The sequence below is a fragment of the Pelecanus crispus genome, chromosome 7, assembly GCF_030463565.1.
Source record: "Pelecanus crispus isolate bPelCri1 chromosome 7, bPelCri1.pri, whole genome shotgun sequence".
Taxonomy (NCBI): Eukaryota; Metazoa; Chordata; class Aves; order Pelecaniformes; family Pelecanidae; genus Pelecanus; species Pelecanus crispus.
The window spans coordinates 9,946,334-9,967,454 of record NC_134649.1 but is presented as its reverse complement, the minus strand read 5'-3'; the positions used below and the strand labels follow the sequence as shown (position 1 = coordinate 9,967,454).

Below are 21,121 nucleotides of genomic sequence, written 5' to 3'. Positions count from 1 at the left end.
AGATGAGAAATAAGAGGTAAATATCAAGGCAACTCATATAACATCCTTAGATTTAGTTTTCATAAACACTGTACAATTAGTATTTTTTGTCCCTTGCTTGTAAAGATCTGTAAACATTCTTAATACAAGAAAATTACAACAAATGACCATTTTCAAGTGTTCTGAGCCTCCTAACTATTCTCAAATGGTCTAACTTGTAAATCAGTTATTGACATCAGTGAGATAAAATTAATTTTCCTTTTTTTGCCCCCCCAATATATTCTTGCCCTTTTTTGTATCAGTTTTGAAAGAAAAAAAAAATTCTCATTAAGAAACTAGTGTATCTGAAGGTATCAATTATTTAATTCAAGATCAAGTCAAGATCTACCATTCTATACTTCCTCATAAAAAATTAGGCTGAAGCATGGTTAATTTTAATTTGTGCAAGTCAAACCAAAGGTAAGCAATATTACTGAAAAAAAACCCAAACAAAAATCAACCTTTCAAGTAACATCAGTATGTATTTCAAAAGTAAAGAAAAGAAAATCCAGAGGGGAACAGGTTTCAAGTTATTTGAATACTTCACCAATTGCCAAGTTATAAAACTAGATTAAACCACATTAAGTAGTACACCAGGGTAGAAAGATTTCCTTTTACATAAGATGTATTTGAAGCCAAATACAAACTAGTTCCCCATTATTTTGTTTTTAGACAAATATCCTCATCTCCTCCCACACCCACATCCATTGCATTTTGTTTTTAATTCCCCAAAGCATATGAAACTGATCCTCAAAAGCAAACCTCTGGGTTGCAAAGCTAACAGCAACACAGAAGCGACAGTCAAGTCTTCTGTTCACAGCAATATGGTACTCTAGTCTAAGGATAAAAAAGTATTCAAGATACGAGACAACGAAGATGTACAGGCAGGAAGACAAAACCCAAAATCTCTGATAGTATCTTATTCAGCTTCAACCTGCAATTAAGCTTATTTCAGCTGTTTGACTGCACTCCCCCACCCCAATATAGAAGTATTTGCTTTTGACATACAAAGCCCCCATTGACCTCAAACGACAGCTAAATTTGATTTTGCTGAAGTACTGTACTTGTAGCTGAAAGAGCACTTTCATTGCTGCCTTTCTCCAGACAGCCCTTTAGAATCAAACTGCAAGTAGCGCATGTGGGAATTCAATTCTTACGCTGGGTCCGACATTCAGCAAAGCCATTTCAGCGGAGCGTAAATGAACATGAGTTTTCTGTGCTTGGGTACCTCAAACCAATTTAAAGATGAAACCTTACACAAGTCACTCAGCACAGGATGTTTAAGATTGAAAGACTACTTAAAAAAACCAAACTTTGGACAGAGTATTTCGAGGGCTAACAGAGATTTAATGTCACAATACAAGTATTATTCCTTTTAATTTTAGACAGCAGCACATTAAAAGAACCCTACCACACTAACTTTGAAAATTTACCATGACTGCCTTTCTGTTCAATAGTTAGCTTCAAGCAGCACACAGGAACTCAATAACAGCACCAGTTACTGCTAATTTTCTTATTCCCCAACACAACCATTACTGAAGGGACCAGGTGCTAATGCAATCACAGCACAACAATTTCTAACACGGACATAAAAAAAAAAAACCCTGCTCCAATTCAATAAACAAATTGTGAAAGGTGCACCGAGATGCCCAGAAGAAAAACAAGAAAAGCTGGACTGAGTTCTAGCTAAGCCAGTTCCTGAGTTCATTAACCAGTGGATCCTGCCACCAGCCAAAGCACAAGCCACTGGCACGAGGCTCCAGAACACTTAGATCTCCAAGGGGAAGTGCCAGGGATTCTTCTGAAGAGTTTTAATAAAAGCCACAGGAAGTGGAAGATCCTTCGTTGGTTGCTAATATTTGGGGAATAAAATGGAGAAGAGATAGGATCAAACTGATGCAATGTTACGAAGTCAAATGAGAAAGAAGTTGAACCAATACAATAGCTTGTTGCATTCAGAAGGGGACAATCACATACAATCCCCCACACTGGCTCCAGTGCTCAGCTGGACCTTCACTGACCCAATTAGTTCCCTGAGCCACCAAAAAAACCCACCAGGAAAAAAGTGCCATCGCCACCATAGAAAGTTTTCTGACAGTTCAGTGAGCTCAATCAGTTCACACACAAAAAACCCACCAAAACAAAAAGGAAAAAGCACAACACAGAGGGAAACTCTGGAACTGATGTGAGAGATGACATGTGACCAGGAGGGACAACACACATTTTAGCAGCCTGTAAGGTGCTGAGATGGTTGAACTGATCTATCTGAACCGTAAAGCCACAGAATGCCAAAGCACTATAATAACCTCTTGCTCCCCAGCTTCTCACTCCCTCTCCCATGCTGTTCCCTCCCTCTCAGTGCTCACACACACCAAAATGAATCAAGGAAGTGATCAAACAGAAAACCAACCACTCCATCTTTTGCCAATTAGTTTTAACATAGACTGGTTTCCGAGCTCATGTTTGTCATGTGTGCTCTTGGGACATGAGAGAGGGTCTAGCTGAAGACACATGTGGAACCACTTGTTTCAGCAGTAGCAGAGCAGGCTTTAAGTATCAGTAGAACCACTAGCCAAAAACAGGCATTGAAAATACAAGGGAATGGAGATCCAAGTGCTGGTGGTTCCTGCCACTGCACTTCAGAAATGCCTTTCCTGTCCACATCCACTACTGCGCGAGGGCAAAGGCCAAGATGACACAGCACTGTGCCTCAGGGACTTTTCTTCCTCACCGCTCAGGCTGGAGTCAAACAGCCGCAAGCAGAGCAGCCGGACTCTGTCCCCATCTCAGCAAATGTGAATAGCAAGAGATCATTGAACAGATGTTTTGGGGGGAGGGAAGACCTCCCCTCACCCCAGTTTTTGGCTCAGCTTCAGGTGATTTGTTTCAAAACTGTCCATAATTCCTCATGCAGGAAGATCCATAGTATCATTGAGCCCAACCATCACATAAGCCAGTAATGGTGGGCTGTCACTGAAATTGCAGCCTTCGAAGCGCTGTGAAAGGGGTGAGCCTGCTCCTGCAGCCCTGGCCCCTGCTGTGCACCCCCGCCCCTTCCTCAAGTCAGATCAGTTCATCCATCTGATGGAAAAAAACAGGAGTATTTATTCTGGTGGACTAGAGGTCTTGCTGATCTGACAGATGATCAACCCTAGAGAACTGATATACAATACAAAGGAAGTGACAAGGCTAAAAATAGGATGACCCTTTTTAGGGGTAGCTAGCCCTTGCTGAGCTTCAAGCCTACTGTAAAATATCCCAAGCGCATACCCTATTCGTAGTTTCAAAACTGATCTCCTAGCTTGACTTCAGTACAAAACTGGAAGCAACTTCATAGCTGAAGTGACAGCAAGGTCTTGGGATCACCACGGCTACATGTATGCCCCACTCAGTTTGAGGTGTCACAAAACAAACGTGGAGCTTGTAAAGCTGCTGGAAATACCTGTGGGCTCTGCCTGTTCCCCCAAGCTGTGCTTGCACAATGTTCCTGGGGTCATCCTGTTACGCTGAATGCAGAATTGATTCATCTTAAAGAACAAAAACCAACCAAACTCTTTACGATATTTTAAGTATGTTCCCTGCTTTGCTTTACAGTATAGTTGTATAACCAGTTGTACGAGCACTAATGAGAAGGAAGCATACCAGAGGGAAGGGCAAGAGCCTTAAACAACCCCCCCTCAACACAACCCCAGAACATCCACTTCATTGAAGACTGTGGAATAGATGGCTTCTTTTTGTATTAGCTAAAAATCGCTAAGCTTAAGCCAAAGCTAACCTCTGATAATTTTCTTCTCAAAAATATTCATTGCCACTAGAAGCTTGGTAGCACACAGCTCTGCAGGCTAAGTCCTCCTTTTCCTACAGATTTGGTGCTTCCAGTCTACACATTCTTGTTACTCCTGTTCACACAGAGACAACTTCATACCTTCATAAGGCCTGCTTACTGCTGCTGCTGCAGGTCCTACCATTCCCCCCTCACCAGTGCACATCCTCGGAGAGTAAATTATTCTCTGTACCAAGTAAAAACCACAATAAATCATATAAAGGACATTCCTGATTATAAAAGGTATAGAGCTGAAGCTGTAGAAACACTAAAGCAGGGTAAGTCTTTTGGACATCAGGTTCTCTGGGAAAAGAGCTGTCTCTTCCAATACTCTGCAAAGCAAGTAACAAAATACTTGGGTATATCCCTTCCGCACAGAGCGTGCGCTGTGATACTGGCCTTCCCACAAACACACCTTCTTCTTTTCCTTTTAATTAAAATGTTTATATGCTACTAGTTTCAAATAACTGATATCCTAGCTTTATAGGCTTCAAATGTTAATCAGTAAGATCAGAGAGCGCAGCATTTAGCAGGATTAAACACACAAGGTTTAGGAATAATCTCTTTTCCTGCCCCCCCCCCAAGAAAAAAAAAATTCTGCACAGAAGCCAGCCTTCTCTTCATCTGTCTTCCCCAAAGAAAAAGGTCTCTTGAATTCTAGTTGTCCTCATACTTCAAGTTGTGGTAGGTAAAGCAAGCAGATCCTCGCAACCACTACCCCAGCTGAAGTACAGTCTTGTGTTCTGCAAACACTCCTAGAATTCCTGACTGGTATGGGAAGGATCCCTCCCAAATGCTAACACTGAAGCAGGACAGACCACCCAAACAGCATTCTGCTTCAGCTGCAATACCAAACCAGACACGGTTTGAACTGTACTGATGCCTGCTTTGAAAATGCTTCTCAAGGAGAAAGCAGAGCATTTAAAGCTACTCTCTTCACCACCAAAGATCAATGCACTGACAGATTTCAGCTGACGCTCACCTCGAAGGATGAATCCAATTTTCAACAAGTGATTAAAATAAATATTCCCTCCTCTATCATAATCACCTTTATAACGAAGCAGTTCAGCACTGATTTAAGTAGTACACGTACTAATGGTCATTTTCCCTTCGTGCTAATGAAGCAAGGAAGAAACTGCAAAAATGGTAATTTGTGCTGCTTAAACATATAAAGCTCTACCCCAGGCACAAATAAGAGCAAGATATCAAGTTGTGTAGACAAAAACATGTTTCATTTTAGAGCATGTACCAGTACAGATACCTGATACCACCTGTATCACCATATGAAAAGGCATGTTGGTACAAAAAAAACAATAAATAGCAAACACATTCCTCTACAGGTTTATCAAAATAAATGGCAAATAAAGACCTAAGAGCAGAGCTCTGTTGAATCTTGCTGCAGAAGTTACCAAAGCACTGGCTGTGTTCAAGGATACCACTTCAGAGCAGCATTTGCAGAGACACAGCTGCTCAGGTGTCCTAGCAGCAGGACACTACTCAGGGTATAAAGCAGTAGACTCACAAATTAATAGCAAGTTACAGAACAGTCCTGTTTTCTTTTTACTCTGTTGCTCTCTCCCAAAAGGCCCCAATTTACATTCACTGAGCAGTCATTTGTAGCTGCTTTAAGGCATTACCATGTCCCAGCAACTTGCTAGGGAGCCAAGAACTGGCAGATTTGAATAGGGGCCTCAGTCATTACAGTTCAGCCCAGCTTGCTGGTTGCAGTCAGACATGTCATTTCATCTACAGCTCACCCTGCTAAAACGCTACAGCTGGTTCAGATTTGCCAGCATAGCTACATGTGTAGTTACACTCTGACCCAGTTTCATCAGAATGCTTTGAGTTAAAGTGAATATGGTTAAGGACCAACTATGCAAGCAGATCTGTAAGGGCAGTGACCTCTTTGTTCCTGTAGCAGCAGAACACACAGCTGCTGCATTTTTGAAAACACAGGAGTTATCCAACTTCCTCAGCACCAAGAGAATCCACGCATTTTAGATCTTTCAATTCATTCCAGTAGGCCTCCAGTTTTCTTCCTGCTCACAACTAAATACAGTTTTAAGTTGCAATTTGAACTACTGAAGTAGAATTTATATAATGACTTAATATTGAAAACAAAATATTCAAACTAGTGACCAAAGACTTACATAAGATGTTCTCTCAATTCACTTGACAAGTCATCCAATAACTACTTATGTTCCTGTCTATTCCCGTTGAACAGCTTTTTATTTTTTGTTTCATGCACAGGCTTATTTTAGGCTAAAATAAAGCACTTATTAGACACTCTTAGTAGAAACTTTACAAAAAGATGGAAAGAGTTACAGAAGTCATTTCTTCTAATTCTAAGTAGTCAGCAAGTTTAAATCCTTCAGTACAAGAATTAAAATACAAACAAAATTTGAACCCTCAAGCAAGCTACGTTCCCTGTACAGTGTAAATCCCGGATTTAAGATGGCAGAAAGACTATGAAAGAATCACACCGGTGGAAAAAAGAGCCACACACAAGAGAAAAAGGCAGATGGGCAGAAAAGAGAGAGTTCAGGTCTTAAGAAGGGAAGGAACATTAGCAACTTTCATAACTCATCTGAGCCAGAATATCATACTACCCATGTTACATCATTATACAACCCAGGAACACTTGGTATAGACAAAGCCTCTAGTGTTGAAGCACGTATATTGCTAGCTACAGCTGTCTGCTCTTGTACTCAAGGTTACACGAGGAACAAAAGAACATTTCACTACAACCTCTTCACTCTTTACTAGGCAAGAACAAAGATGCACAGATTCTATACTGGTATCAAGAAGATCACTGATAATACGGGTTCAGCTTTCTATGCTTGTCTGCACACACTATTAATAGATGTTACTTTGAAACTGTAATTATTACTTGTGGCCACACTCAACCTTTGCAAAGTATGGATTACTAGAACCAAACATTAACTGCTGTAAAACAGGATACCTCAGAAACTCTCATGCCCCTCATGCAAATGCATCAAATTACTTGCAGTGACCACTTGAAGTCTACAAACAAAAGACAGAAGTATAAGCAAGGTTTTCTTATTTAATTTCCAAACCTTTTAGTATAGTCACCATACCAAATAAAGGGGCAATTCCATGAAGTTCACTGCTGAAGATTAATCCTAAAAAAATAATGTGTGATGCAACAGGTACATTTCACTGACTAGTAGGAGGAACCACATTTTGTTTACATGGGATTTCAAAGAGGCAGAGTACAGACAAAAGGAGTTTCATGAAAGTGTTGGAATTCCAGAAAGCTGCCACACTGCCACACAGAGCTACTGGCTTTCACTATGTGATGGGGGGGGGGGGTGGGGGGTGCGGGAATGACCACTACTTTACACTGGAGCATCTGGTAACTGCTGCAGCACCTAAAAGACCAAATGCATCACTCTGTATAAAGGCTTCAAGAATTCTCCTCCTATTTATCAAGTATTTCAATTTGAGCCTAAAGCAGTACAATACAACTCAAGATGCCAAGGATTATCATTGTTAGTACATTCAAGCACATACCTGTGGACTTCTTAGTTGTTCAAGATTAACACTGCAGCACCACTAGAATTAGGCTCCTGCATATGGCAGTATCCAAACTTTGAAATTCAAAGAAATATCATTTTTTCTCTGACTTAGAAAACTTAGTAGCCTCTTCTTTATTTCTTAATTCCTCAGCAGCACAGTATGTTTGTAGGCAACCCCAGTTAACCGGGAAACTTGAGCCCAGAGAAGTATGGAGATGCTTTCAGAAAAAGCACCACTAGCATGTTTCTGTCTCTTCAGTGATGACTATCAGAAAATCTAAGCTGACAGAGCTGCCTTTTTGGATGTCAACCTGAATGCAAGTTAAAAAACAAACAAACAAACAAACAAAACCCCACCCCCCACACACCACAAAAGTCACTTCTTGGGTTCCAGAGAAAAAACAGCAAATAACCCTTGGAGCTGGGCACACTTGTTTACAGCAAGACACAACAGGGACCTTCAGCAAAGATAACTAGTTAAACATTAAAAGCACTGAGAGTAACACAGTAACTATAGTTGTTCTGTACAAAGTAAAGCCAATTTCTGAGTGAATTACAGACCAAGAAAAGTGAACATGAGAAAAGAGCATATCATGTGTTTCGGGAAGCTGTTTTTGTACTGGTATCTCTGGGAGAGTCATGGTGAGAGAAGTCCACAAGGCATATCTGAGGAATACAGAGAGGACACTGGCCAGCCGCCCCACTAGTCATGCTGTCCTATCCAAAGCACTGTACATCCATACACAAGCCAGAGGAGAGACCAAAGCGCTTTTCTCCCAAAATGTGAGGTTGTACTTACTCAGTTTAGCTTACCCAGATTACCCAAGATTTAAGGCTACAGGCAGACAGGCTCAGCAGGTCCATTTTGGAAGACAGCTGTCTCTGCGACAAGACTGCCACAGAAACCTTACATGAAGTTACATTTGTGATAGAACATGCAACTACTAATAAAAGAGCATCCTTTCAGGTCGTGCTTGCTCTGGCGTCTCTGCTCAAGAGGAATGAAAATTCAGGAGTTACACCCATGAGAAAAATCAAACCACCTCAGTAATTGCTTGTCAGCAGTCTGCTACGTCAACTCGCACAAACCACAGTTTCCATCATGCATGGCTGAACCAGCGTCGAGCTGCACTAGCTGCAGGTTCTGCTTTAGGATCCCTTTTCTTTACTCTAGAGTTTGTGCTATCTCATAGCTTTCATTTGGCATTAAGGTGTCTAAGCCACAGACTGCAGGAATCCTCAAGTTGCTCTCCATTGTTTCTACACAGCCCTATAAATTTAGAGTTTACTTGAAATCTGTCAGATTACAGAAATGCCTTCTTTTAAAATGCTCTATAGAATAAGAAAGCTACTCAGAAACAGACAAGACAAGGCTACATTCTGCTTTCTTTGGCATCGTATATTGAAGTCAGCCATTTCAGAAATCAGAGGTTGTGTAAAATTAGAATCAGGAGATTCTAAAATCCTTTACATTCCCTTAAGATACCAGACCAAAGTTTAAGGGATGCAGAAGGAGGGCAACTCCATAAACTATCTTGGATGCTGTATCTTAAAACAGGTTTGGCTTTACAAACTGATGAAAATAATCTGTAAGAAGGATTCAAAACACTTACAAGATTACCCGTATAATTACTGAAAGAATAGATATAGATTCAGTAATCGCTTCTTTTGAGCTTCAGTGAATAAGTAATCTTCTCTCAATACAGCATAAGTTTCACTTATTTTAAGCATATCAAACCCAGAAGAGATAAAAGCTGCTTTAACACGAGTTCCCAAAATAGACAGCTTCTTGTTAACAAAACACCTGTTGCTGAGAACTGACAGTAAGCACAAAACACATTATAATTTGTTTTTGTAAACAGCACTATGTAGAATTTTAATTAGCTTATAATGCTACAGTTCTATGTGGGCCTAATGCTAAGGGAGGTCCTGCTCTAATATCAGGGTTCCTAGCTGTTAATAAATAAAATGATCATCATCATAATTTCTCCTAGGGCATCCTGAATTCAACTTAACTTCCAAGAACATTGTGATTATCATGCACAATGTGTTGCTCTATTTAGAATTATGCGCTATGTCTAATTTAAGTGTTCAAAATTATACAATACTCTTACTGTGGTTTGATGGGGAACTCAACCTAAAGCTAAAGCCTGACCGAACAAAGAGGGTATTTTAAGGACAAGTTTTCAGCAGAAGAGGTATAAGTATGATGTTCCCTGTGGCAAAGCTGCATTCCTCATCTTTTGCAATGCACTTAAATTTAGCCAAGGCACTCAAAGGCCCTACTTTGTTTCAACCCTAATGCTATTCCAGGGGTTTTTGTTGTTGGGTTTTTTTTTCCCCCTTAACTATTTCAATCACTAGGGAACCCAGGTTACATGATCCCAGACAAGTTACTGGATGTCTAAATACTAAAACCTATCACCCTGCACAAAGCATAGGAAAATATTATACAGTTGATCAGCAGCCACCATGCTGGGCAACTGATATTTATCCATCACTTTATTAAAAGTGTCACGTTTCACTGAAGATATGAATATGCCAACTGGTCACACTATGAAGTTTTGCATCTTTCCTTAGTTTCCTCTCAACTGTCACTTTACACTGCCTGAAACACTGCAGTGTGTAAAGGTCCAAGTGCAACCAGTATACACGCATCCAATATACATTTATATGCACCCAATGCAATGGCTTCACAATACAGGTAATTTGGAGCTTTAGATACTTCTCTCCCAGTGTTGCTGGGCCAGGAACTGTTCTACCTTGAAGACTTCATTCTTCAAAAGCTTGGGATTGGTTCTTGTATCTGGTTTATAGTGCTGCTCTTCAGCTCTGTGCCAGAAGAGTCAAGGTTAACAGTACACTGCAGGAGGAAGGTGAAACTACCTAGTTCATATCAGAACTGAACTCTAAGGCATGGCCTCATTCGTAGTATAAGCCAAGGAAAAATGCATGCATCACCAAAAGGTCAGACTGAAAATTAAGTAACAGTTGCCTTGTGTCAGCCTTAACTATCCAAGACAGTGTCAGATTAATAGATAATGGGCTAAGAAATGATCAGAAATTTGCAGTGTGAGACACTCTCCTTTCTGAAGGTTTCCAAAACCGCACCACTTGCTCAGATGGAGAGGTCATTACACTGTTGAGAAAAAGCTTAAAAACTATTGGAAGAAACTTGATTGAGGACAACTGGCATTTTTCCCATTGCCATCATGGAACAGAAAATAGGGGTTTTTTTTATACTTCTTTCCTAAGCCCATACAGAACAGACTGCACGTATTTTGAGTTTCTCAACTGACGAGAAAGCCAGAGCTGACAGCTTTCGAGTAAAGTCTGCATTGCAAACATTATGCTTTAATCACCAGGGCATCCTTTTTACCTACTAATACTCCAGGTACAACTCTGTAAACTGCCTGATAACCAAGTTTGCTATTCAATCTGTTTTCAGACAAGATTCAGCTATGTGAGCATGCATTTCTAGTACAATGTCTCCCCCACTTACTGTCCAGAACACTTAGATCAGCAAGTTAAGAGCACAATAGCCTAAAAATAGCATGGCTGGATGCCACTGTCTCCCCATTTATTACGATGGTACCTTTGTACAGAGTTCTTTCTACAGTTTTACATAGGAAAATACAGCCATAAATGGCTTTAAGGGAGGGACTGGTATCCAAAAGGGCCAGGCCGTTAAGTAGTGCCATGGGATTCCCCCTGTTTCCTCAAGCCACATAAACAGAAATGTGCATTTTCAGAAGCATTTTGAACAATAACTCTTTAAGTACATCTGACTTCTCTTTTTAATCCTCTTGCCATAGTGATCGTATTCTGCCAGAAAACAGATCAACACATGACAGAGTAACAGCACTTTCTAGAGAAATGAGAATTTTCATGATATAAAGGAGAAGTAGACAAACATAGAAAATGTAAGCCAGATCTCTCTTCACTTATTTTGCTTGGCATATTAAAGGCCGTATCACACTTTAGAATGGATGAAGAGGGAACAAAATCTGCTCACAAGATATGGAACCTCAACTGTCAGCAAGGTGTGGTTTTCTGTCATGATGCTCATTCCCTTCCACCCCCAAACACTGGCCAATGGGGCTTCTATCAGGAAAGAATGGAAAAAAGCACAATATATTCCCTTTTTTTATGGTATAAAGTCGGAAACAAGAGGGAGATCAACAAGACCAATGCCCTTCAGCTTGGCCTAAAGATGCATTTCACAGGCACTATGGTAGGCTAATTCCACAAATACCATGTCCTTGCTCTGGCTTGAAAAACAAAAGCCCAATGCCCTAACACTGTCTCCCAGAAACCTCTTCTGGGTCACACTCCTTTTGTGAAGACAAAAACCCCCATACTAGTGTTGAAGAACATTTGTATCATTTACATTAAAAACCACTAATTTTAACACATAACCCTGGGTTTCAAGAGAAGATTTTCCCATTTTAACAACTAACTTGATGCTACTTCAGTAAACCCAGCAACACTGTTTAACAGGCATTTTACACTCTATATGCCACCATGTGTAAGTCCACCGGATAGAGCTATCGGGCCATACAAAGAAATTTCAATAAATTCTTCACCTCACGCCTTGACAGAGGTCTCAAGACGAGAAAAAATTAAGGTGTCAGAGCTGCAGCAAGGACAGAGGTATTCCTCAGAGCAGACTGATATTTCAAGCATTCCGATTATGCAGTGGGGGATCTGAGGTAGAATACAGAAGGATAAGGAGGTAGCAACTAATCAGGGATTTATTTATATACAGAATGACTAGGTATAGACTTAAGACCATGGGTCACAGTCACATAATGACTTGGCGGAATAACAAGCTAATTCTTGCAGTAAGAGACACCATAGGTAACAGTAAAAAGTTTCATAGACATCAAGTTAGAGAAAAGCAAATGCAGGAAGGCAAAACAATCAACTAAGTGACCAGAGTGTGAAATTAGATTTTTTTGTTGTTGTTTTCCAAAGAATTTTTTAAAGCCAGTCAATTACTACCCTGATATGCATAGGAGTTTTAAATTGCAATCAAAGCACTAAGTCAAGTTTGACTAGATTTATTAGGAAGGCGGCAGGGAAAAAAAAAAAAAAAAAAAAAAAAATCATCAGGCATGGCTGCCAGGCCAGTCCACAACAAATCAAATACTCCTTGATCTCAGCACTAGTCTCAGCCCCTGCATGGTTTGTCACACTCAGCTGACAATGTTTCTTATGTAACTAATAATACACTTACCTTGACCTATTGTAACTAATGCTGCCTTCCCCCTCTCCCAGGACACTTTAAACAAATCCTGTGAAAATACACTGATATTCAAAACAGTCCTACTGAGCAATTCTAAAGTCTCTTCCCTAAAAAATGTTCCCAGTGAGTCCTTCCGTATTGCCACATTTTTTTTTTCTTTTTTACAAGTTAGTAGTCAAATGTTTTTGATATCATAAAACACTAATTACTTTTCTAGTTACTTTTCACCAGGACAATAACATGTTTGATAACTAATTCTAATTAGTACCTACAAAATCACTTTATTCAAGGACTTAACACCAATATCCAACAGTACGTCACACTAGCATGATATTCTGACAGCATAATGCCAACGTAAGAAGTCTGGTGAAGTTCACTTAGAAAACCCTCCTGCATCAGCAACAAAAGCTACCTTGTAGGCTTCTTACCTGATTCTGAAGGAGCTGGGCAGGAAGAACAACTTCCAAACATTTCAGTTTAACACTCAACACACAGCCACCTCTTTTGCCCCTACCTTGATAATGGTGCAGATTCCAATGCAAGGTCATTCTGTTGCACAGAAAACATTCCGCTACATGATAACATTACATTGCATTAAGGCCTTCATTCTATATATGATCTTAGAAAAACATCTTAAGTTTATACAGGGGGTAGTAGAGAAACAATTTCATCCTTCTTTGCAGTCTCATACCTCCCCTGCCACCCCATCCTTAAAAACAGCATGATCAACAACTCGTTAAATGTTTTTTCCAACAATCTAATTCAAAGATAGCTTTTTGTATGCAAAAGGCATGAATACGTCCAATTTAGGTACAGGTATTCTACAGGCAAAAAGCCTGCAGAGTCGGTGGTTGTCCCTCTTGCCTCTCACCTCCAAACATAATTTAAAACCTTAAGTGGACAATATCTGCCTCCCCCATACAATATTCTGCTTTCATCAGCCCAATTATATTCAATGGCACACACACGAAAACTGTCTAGCCTCCTACCTTGTTCAAGCTAATGGTGAAAACTTCAGTCCTTGTTTTAAAAAAAAACCCCACATCCAATGCAAAATATTTAAACAAGCTGAAAGCACCTCACTTCTGTCCTCAAAAATACTGTTATTAAGTTCCCACTCCAATTTGATAATTAAGTTCAGATTTGTTTCCCTAATCCTTCACATAGATAAAAAAAAGCATTACTATCATGAATCACAAGACACACCAGCGCAGTGTTGCCTTAAACCCTGGGCTAGTTAAACTGTTCAGGTGGTTGCCGGTGCCTGCCAAGTCAGCCACACTGTTTATAGTTTAGTGCTCCAGATGCAGGATTATTATGTTTCAGACTGACGAATACCGTATCCTGAAGGTTAGAGTCCTGTGATACAAATACATCCTGACAGGGCAGGATGGCTGAGCAGGGGTGGTCTTCAGCACGGAGACAGTTTTGGCTTCTGCAAGATTGCTGAACCATTAAGTTAAAGGAAGAGCTGTGCATTTAATAAAACTGCTGCTTAAAAAGGAGCTATTTTTAGGAAATACTCAAACGCAAGTGTTCATTTGTCTAAGTAATACCCAAAAGATTGTCTTAAGTTGATCTAAATGGAGCAGAAGATGGATCAAGGTAGGATTTAACTCAGTTTAACTTTTTTGGCTATTACATTATGCATTAAGAGATACTTTTCAAATGAAAAAAATCTCAGTTTCTGTCAACAACTGGAGAACGAGCAAGAAAACACAATGTGATCGAAGAGAAACGATTTTTGCACTGTCAAAGCTTTGTTTTTGCTAATCTCTATTTAGCTCAAAAGCCCTATAAACACAGTTGGAAGAAGGGATCTGTTAAAAATATATCACCCCACCCCTTCAATTAAGGGCTGAGAAGCTTATGACACATCTGAGACATCCAAGAACAGGGAAGAAGGACTTAATGTTCCTGATATTTCTAAAGGTAAAATAAAATAAGCAGGTTTAAAAAACCCAAACGTTTCATGCTTCTGTTAAATGGATTTTAAAGCAAGATCCAAGTATTTTTATTTCTTTGTAGGTCATGGGTAATTAACTGCTTATTTTCACAAAACCTTATTACAGTGTAAACACCACTGGCCAGATCATCCACCCCACCCAGACTGAGCTCCACACCACAGGAGGCCAACTATCTCAGTGAGGAGTCCTTGTATCCGCGCGAGATGGCTGTCCCACCAGTACCAAGCCTCCCTGCAACAGCACAGCCGTAATGATCAACAGCTCCTGAGCTCACCCCTTCGCCACATCTTTCCTAGAAACTGCAAGCAAACTAGTTAACAGGCCTAACCCCACGTCTAAAACTATGGGCAGATGTCCCTTTTTGGATATAGCTGAAACTCTCTCAGGTGACATTATTCCTCTCCCCCTCTCCCTTCTGCCTTGGGCACACAGCAATTAGCAGAAATTATCACTAAACCACTTGGGAAATAGGGGGAAGAAGAGGAGGGGGAAAGAGCCAGTTGGGTTGGCTCAAGCCACTAATTTAAAGCAATTTAAGCTAGCCTAGTTGACTGCCTCCAGTACTCACACGACCCACTCTGCTGAAGAGTAGCAGGAGGCCCCTGCCATGTGGCAGAGGGCACTCACAAGCAGGGATCTGAAGCCCACGTCACTGCAGGACAGACGTCTGCCCTCCCTAAGGCTCCGGGCACGTTTTACAGAGATCATCCCATGGGAGGCGTGCAGCCTTCTCTAAGTAGTATTAAACAGAACCAGAGTGCGGGGTTACCATCCCAGCACATGGTGGGCCATCCACTTTCACGAGACTGGAAAGTGCCACCAGCAGTCAGTGAACCACAGAGCACAGACCCCCTTTGCCTCATAAACAGGGGAGAGAAAGTTTGGTCCTGCATTTTGTACACAGGTTTACAATCACTTTTAAGAATCTCTTATTCACATCAGATCAGAGATGTATATTCCATCCTGGCACAAGAAGCAGACACACAAATCCCACAGCACACAACACATTCACAGTGTTTAAGATCTGCAGATGGAGCATGTGCAGGAGAAGGTTTATGAACAAGAAGTGCTGGAACAACCAATCGTCATGCGGGGACAACACGGGTCCTGCCAGCAACGGCTTTGAATGCAGGCAAGAAACATTTGCTGTAGCCTGAATACAGAAGTTGTACAGCTGTGCCAGCAAAGTGGTATGTTTATCCTTTAGGGCAGATTTGCTTTCTACAAACAGCCTGCATTAGAATTGTATACATGTGGTGAGAGAGTTGAGCATTTCACTTCTGCGTTGAATAAATCAGGAAAACTGGTCCCAGATAATACATCTTTCCTAACTAAGTTGGGGGGCAGAGGGGACCCAAGAAGAATGGCTACTCAGTCATCAAGCAATATGAATCAAGTTGCCTCATGTATTCAGCTTCTGGCTAAACGTAGTATTTGATAGCACACAAATACTTACGTTTGCTTCCTTTTGTTTAAGCAAGTCTAATACACATACTTATAAGTTCATAGAAATTACAGCAAACTATACTATTCTTCTTGCCCTCACCTCAGACATCTGATCTAGTCACTCAGTCTAGGCCTAGCATCACTTGTAAGTTAAGAAATGAATCAAAATCCAGGTACTTTGGATTTTGATTTACATATCCTGGTTTTAAATATCTCCCCTGATACATGAGATCTGGCCCACCTCGTAGCTAAAAGCCCATACATATAGTCACTGCTCATTCTGAAGTAGTATTTCCAGGGTTTAAATACAATCTAGAAGATTTAAAAATGCTATAAACAGATAAAAACAGATAGCAAGAGTGAATTAGTAATTCAGACCTATAAGCCACTAGGAGCATGGCAAGATGCCAGCGTGTCAAGACACTCTGACATATATAAAAGTAATCCATTCCCAGCATTTTGGAAGAAAACAAAATGGCTCAATGTAAAACTGAAAGAATGAGGTATACTTTAATAATCACACTTGCTTACATTCAGTAAAGGTCTAAGCAATTGCTTTCCACTGTCATTTGGAAGATTATTGCTCAATTTTCACATCCATTCTTCTATCATCTTGACTAATTATACAAAACCCACCCATCAAACTCCTTAGACTCAACAAGTATTAGGGCCATGAGTATTTCTTTCCAATTCCCAGGAGCAGCTGTATATAGACACAAGTGTTTTTATAAAAACAGGAACTATTTAGGGAAGTAAGAAAAATATATTCACCATTCTGAAAGCACTGTTCTGTATGTGGCCTCATCTAACATACTTCTTAAAGATACAGAAAGGATGACAATTAAAGTCTTCATTCTCATTAGAAACTCCCTGCTTCCTGACTCTCCACTTCCTTGTCTCCTCTCTCTCACCCTATCCCATGCCACCCATGGAAAATTGTACTTTTCCTGTTCCTGAAGACCTTTCAGATGCAGAAAGCATCAGTAAAAATACCTATCTGATAAACCTGGTATAGAAACTGAAAATAATCTTCCCTCAAAGAAAACACCTGCTATCATTGGGCAATACAGGATTCAAGAGAGATTCTGACCAATTCCAAAGGGGGGGGGGGGGGGGGGGGGGGAATCTTCCCCTCCCTCTTTTTTTTTCTGGAAGGGTAGTAGCTGCAACACAGGGCAATAACACTTAATTTTCCTGCCTGTGTCTGTAATCAGAGCTCTGACAGACCCAGATACTCTGCAAAACTGACTAAAAAGAGGAGAAAAATTGCAATGTTTTACATAATTTTTACATATCTTTGTTCTAAATGCTGAAGACCTGCGAGACATTCATCTCATCAAGAACAAATATACAGACAACAGCACAGCAGTCTTCAGTGATACAACAAAAGACAATTTAAGACAAATGACTTAGAGCAAATGCTATCACTGAATAATCCCATAGCAGCTGTCATAATTAGTTAGCTGAAATCTCATCAGAATCAGAGAAGTTAGAGTTAAAATCGAGCTCTCTTCCTGTAACATTGTGTAACTCCAAAACAGCAGCATTACCCTCGCTATTTTAGAATTAACATTTCTCTGCAAGATAAGGTAGAACGACTCGATCCTTCCACGCAAAAAAAACCGGGTGCAAGCCAACAGATGACAAAAGAAACTCGGTCAAGTTTGAGCCTCTCAACACCTTATTTCCTGTCTAAAGAGCCCTTTTGTTCTGCTTCCCTGCATAAATGTTAATGTTCTGCCATCATTAGAAAGCGAAACAATGAAAGAAAGCCCCACGCACATGAACTTCACTGCCCCAGAGGGCGAAATAACGCCACACGACGCGATTAGAACCAGAAAATTCCTACCAACAAAATCTCCACAATTTTCTGTTTGCTTCACCCCAGATTAACTTCACTTGAAGCTGTACTTCGGCGCAACCTAGCCTGGACGCGGAGCCCCGCCTCCCCCGTCCCTATTGGTCGACGTGAGGGATTCCCGCCCCGCCAGCCAGGCTCCGCTCCCCGATTGGCGGAGCGGCGTATCCATTATTTAAAGAACTTTTTCCTTGCCAGCAGGTTAGGCTGGGCAGGTTAGAACACCCTGGGCAAGCTGGTTCTTAAAGGGACAGGACCCCGCTCCCGGCTGTGACAAAACTAACCACCTTTGGCGACGCGTCGCCCCGGGCGAGCACCAGCGAGCGCCCCTGCGAGGGGCAGCGGGCGGGCAGCCCCCCGGCGCCTCCCGCCGAGCCTCGGCAGCACCGGTCCCTGCGGGGCACCTGCCCCCAGCCAGCACGGGGCTCTCAGGCCGGGTGGGTTGAGGCTGGAGGAGCGGAGAGCACCCGGGCGGGCTGGAAACGCTTCTCCCGCTGCAATCACGCAGCTGCCGCTTGCTCTCCTCCTGGGATAAAATTAGGTGCGGGTTTTGAGCCCGCCCACTCTCTAAGAGTGCCTGGAGTTGCCCTGGGAAGCCGGGCACACTCTATAAATTGGTAACCCCGGCTAAAACTACGCTGGGCTGCCGGTTCCGAAGACTCTTCCACCAGTTTAAAGCATGAGTCAGCAGAAGAGGAGCTCCGCAGGAAGTGACTGTCTCCATCTCACAAGGTACCATGGCTTCTGCCAGAAACTTTTCGTGCACGCTCAGGCTTCGCTCGACTGAACAAATTTGCAAGATACCGTTCACGTTCTGACAATCAACAGCGTTTCTCAGAGGACAGCTTCCTCTTAACACGAGACAAAAACCTGTCGTTTAGATTAAAAGTGTTTCTTTTTCCTCAGTGTAAACACTGATGCAGTTCCCTGCCCATCTATCAAGTGAAAAGCCTGCAACATGCAAGAAGAGTAAAAACAAAACAAGGCTTAATAAATATTTCACAACTGCAGATACGACACCTCATTTGAGAAAAACCTTGCCCCGTTCCAAACAGCAACACGGGGAAGAGCCAGAACACAGTCAGTGTTCCCTCCTGCACCCACAAAGTATCATCATAGTTACACAAGACTTAATCTGGTTAGCGAGGTTGCCTTATATAAAACATTTTCGTGTGTTTCGTGTAAAATAACTAAAAATACTAGGCTAGTGGAAGATATAGCACTTGTCAGCGTAAACACATTTGGGTTGTTTTTGTACTGTGCGGGGAGGGGGGGGCGGGGAGGGAAGAGGAAAAACTCCTCCTTGTTTCTGGTTCTTACCACCTTTCCTCTAGCCAGCACTGGAGCAGCCTGCCTCCCCCTCCTTCACCTACCACCTGTACCACAAAACAGGTATCTCTCTTAACTTTCCTAATGCAGATTAATCAAGTCCAAGACAGTTTAGCATACTGCTTTACTGCAAATACCCCCCAATGTCAGGAAAATATTTACAGCTAAGTACTCCCTTGAGCTGTGATACATACACCAAAAACAGCATTAAAAAAACACCTTCAGGAAGGACATTTAATTCCTCTACAACAGTCAGATAGTACATTTTGTGTTACCTTCTATTTTAGAGCAATCTATCACACCACAAATCCAAATAGGACTGAAAAGCAGCAATTTGTACAGTTGTAAGTTAGTAAGTATGAAACACTACAAGTTCAGAATTAACAAGATTTACATAACTTCCCCTACAGAACCTAACATATAAGCTGAAAGAACCAGACCTTAACCCTTGCACCTGAATTCAGTGCCCTGCAAGAGTCAGTACTGCTAGAAGTTAATCGGGTCCCCTGAGGATAACTCGGAGGCCATACTTACATGACACTTTTTTGACCAAATGTTATCTAAGCAATCAAAGCCAAAAACATAGTTCATGCAAATAAAACATACCAGTAAAGTGTCCTCTAAGTATCTCAGTAACCAATCTTGAAAAGCTTCAATTTAGATCGCATTAACTTTAGGCGCATAAAAACAACAGCAGAAGTCACAAGTCTTATCAAACTGCCTAGTGCTAGAAGAGGACATGACAACCCCCAAGTCAGTGTTATTGTCTGGGCACTTTCAAAAGGAGAGAAAAAAAAAAACCCACACAAAAATCAAACACATTACCCCAAAACTCTCCAGCTCTACATGCTACCACAGAAGTCTAGCCACCTCACAACTGCAACGGTGATAAATAATTTTTATCATCAAACATCCCACACTTCAGCTTATGCTTCTGTTATGCAGACAACTAGCAGCTCCTTATCACTACAAGGGAGAAGTTTCATCCCATTTTCTCCCCACCTTTCCCCTCCCAGTCACGCAGTCTGGCCCACTCCCTCAGCCCAGCTCTGGTGCTCATCAGGCCCTTCCATCTGCCTCTGAGTCACTGACCTGGCAGAAGCTTGGCCACCTTCTGATAAGCAAGAGCATGGCTTACCCAGAGCATAAGGGGAATGGCAAAGCAGATTCTCCTCCATTCAGCACTGGGACCTCCTAGATTTTCTCACCTTATCTCCTTTAAAACAAACAAACAAAAAAAAACCCCACACAACAAAAAAACTATTATACTGAGAATGCCCCAAGAATAATTTGCTGTCCTCACAGAAGTAAAAGAGCCCCAAAAAGTCTGAAGTGGGGTATCGAAACTAGATTCACAGCTGGCCCTAGCTCACCGCATGAGAAATCATGGGTTAACACATCTGTACCTAGATGTTGGGAATCTGGACATTAAAAAAATTGCTATTCAAGTTATCATCCCATGCTGAAGGAGACCTAGTGAAACTAGACATTCAAAAGCCTAATTTATAAGCTCAGTTTCTGCACATAAGTTAACTATTTTCCCTGTAAACACACACACACATTTTGGAGAAAATGGAGAGGCACCATTTTAAGGTCCAGGCTCAAGTTATGCCTTTGCTACTCTTACAATATCTGTAGCAAGGCAGAAAAAAAACAAAATAGCAGATTGCAGCTGCAAGTATATTAAACAGGGAAGCTTTGACAGCAGTGTAAAAAAGATTCAGTTTGCTGCCACTGAACTTTGCACTGAGGACAGTACCAAGAGAAAGCACCTGACTCTCATTTGACTATTGTAATCATGGAACAGCTAAAAGGCCATTTGTTCTGTAATCTTACACATGCAGAAGACAGCAAGTTTGGAGGACTTGACAGCTCAAGAGATCAAGAACAGAG

At 41.3% G+C, this 21,121-nt stretch overlaps 1 protein-coding gene across 2 annotated transcripts in view; it reads right to left on the bottom strand.

Moving 5' to 3' along the window:
* Positions 1-21,121, bottom strand: part of ZFAND6 (zinc finger AN1-type containing 6) — a 38,653-nt gene that overhangs the window by 13,422 nt on the left and 4,110 nt on the right. The window lies entirely within an intron of this gene.